Genomic DNA, 2255 nt, shown 5'->3' with positions numbered 1-2255 from the left:
GGATGGGATAGGGGTGGTGGCGGCGGTGATGTGGGAGATGAGGGGAAGGATCAGGGTGGGTGGGACCGTGGGAGACGAGGGGAGGGATCGGGGTGGGTGGGGTTTCCCTTTTCATTTTCTTTTTTTTCTTCTATGGATGGATGGATGTGGGATGGAGGGATGGAGGGATGAATGTGCGCCATGTGATCGATCCGTGTCACAACGAATTCCACCAATGAAAATAGAGCACATGCAATTATGTTTTTTCTTTTGTTTTTCTTCTACTTTTTTACATGAAAAGTTTAAGGGAAACTTTTGGAACTGGCGGACCGGCCCAAGCGCTTGGCCGGACGCACGCGCGCCTTCCGATCGAAGCAGAGCGATTTGTGCTTATCTAGCCATGTGCCTGCCCACGCGTCCCTAACCTCCCGTCCTTATCTGGTGGAGAAGCCTCAGCCACTCAATCTAGTCCCCATTGCATCGCTTTCTTTCTATCCCAGCACGGAGCAGTGGTGCCGCATCGCCTGCGCCGCCGCAAGCGCGCATCCACCGCCTGCTGATGCGAGAGCCCATCTCCTACTACAGCGAGCAGCTCCTCCTCTACTTCTCTAACTGTTGTTTGCCGCCGCGCGTAGATGGAGTTCATCGCTTCACGCTCCCGCTGACTAGCGGTGATGCGTGGGCGGCTGGCCGTGCCTCCTCACTGGGGAGGATAGCAACATCGCTGATGCTACAACCACCGCCCATGGTGCTGGAGAGGACGACATGGGGCGCTGCAACCTGCAATCGCTGGTGCCGGGCGCGCGCCCGGTGTTGGGATGCTACCACCGGCACCCCGCGGTGTTGGAACCATCGACAAAAAAGTTGCAACCCACAATCGTCGATGCTGGAAGACCAATGCGGCACCAGGTGTTTGGGATGCTACAACCGGCACTTGGCGGTGCTGGAACCGTCGACATGGGAAGCTGCCACCGACAATCACCAGTGCTAGAAGAAGGCGGCGAGGTCTAATCGGTTCTGAAACAAACAACAATTGAGTCATTTTTGCTGGAACCCTTTGTAAGTTTTGTTGGTACCCTTTGTAAGTTTTGCTAGAATGAGCATTTGTTTTTGCTGGAATCAGAGAGATTTTTTGCTTCAAACCGACGGGCAGAGACACATTTTTTGCTGGAACCTGTGATTTATATTGCTGGAACTGGCATTTGTTTTTGCTGGAATCAGAGATATTTTTCGCTACAACCAACGGGCAGCGACACATTTTTTGTTCGAACTGGTGATTTATTTTGCTGAAACACATTAATATTTTTGCTGCTACCAGCTTTTTGGAATTTTTGTTGCTGATTTCTGTGATTGTTGAGACATGGTGCTGCAAGCCGACTAAAGTGGCGAGCTGGAGGCGGTGATAATGGGATGTTGCAACCAAGGTCACGGGGACCGGCCGGTGGAGAGCTAGAGTCGAAGTTGGGAACCAACCGAAGCCTGTGCTGCAATCTCGCTGCCGACGACGGTGAGAGCTGAGAACGGGCGACGGCCGCAGCACGAGCGACCGACGAGCTCGAGTGGCCGAAAAACATGGGAAGCAGAGGACGAGTCCAAGGGGCCGACGAGGTAGTTTCCATCGTGTTTGACTATTTTTCGGGCTGTTTAGCGATTCATCTGGACGTTTTAAGGCTCTGTATCCTACGATCGCACGACGACCGGACTAAATTTGGGCCGGTCGACCGGTGCCTATCATCACCCAAGTTCAAAACAATGATATCTTATTGTAGACAAGGGTGCATATTGGAATGACAAACAATATTTTTAGAGGGAGCTTTCATTTTCTTTGCACAAAAAATCATGTTTCATTTTTTGAGTAGCCGAAATGATTTTTTCAAGGTGAATGGTCAAAGTTATGACGACACTTATGGCATAGTTTGTTTAACTAACATCATTTTTTGCACAAGTTTGCATCTTGGACTGATAAACGATGTTGCCTAAGGAATTTTTATCTTTCTTGCACGAAAAAATCATTTTCCATTTTCAGAGTACATAAAATGAGATTTTTCTGAAGGGTCTACCATATATTTGTTGTAAAATTGGACCAAGTCATTTTTCTAAAATAATAGAAACTATTTAATGTATAATTGACCAAATGGTTGGGTGTAAAAAGCTTTTATCCACCTCTTGTGAAAAAGAAAAAAAATCGCCGATTCAGTTGGAAGCGTGTCAAATTTGAACTGCAGCTGTCTTATATTTTGCTCTTTATTTTTTTCCAAAAATCATTTCTAGGTACA

At 48.0% G+C, this 2255-nt stretch overlaps 1 long non-coding RNA gene across 1 annotated transcript; it reads left to right on the top strand.

Annotated features, from left to right (window-relative positions):
* The first annotated feature begins 426 nt into the window (after nt 1-426).
* Nucleotides 427-1791, top strand: LOC119362217. Its single transcript, XR_005173202.1, has 2 exons — nt 427-1038; nt 1338-1791. It is a non-coding gene; the product is annotated as an uncharacterized LOC119362217 (long non-coding RNA).
* The last annotated feature ends 464 nt before the right edge of the window (nt 1792-2255 follow it).

This window comes from Triticum dicoccoides, chromosome 2B (genome assembly GCF_002162155.2).
Source record: "Triticum dicoccoides isolate Atlit2015 ecotype Zavitan chromosome 2B, WEW_v2.0, whole genome shotgun sequence".
In the NCBI taxonomy this organism is placed as follows: domain Eukaryota; kingdom Viridiplantae; phylum Streptophyta; class Magnoliopsida; order Poales; family Poaceae; genus Triticum; species Triticum dicoccoides.
Note: the sequence above shows the minus strand (reverse complement) of the source record. Positions and strands in the feature narration are given on the sequence as shown.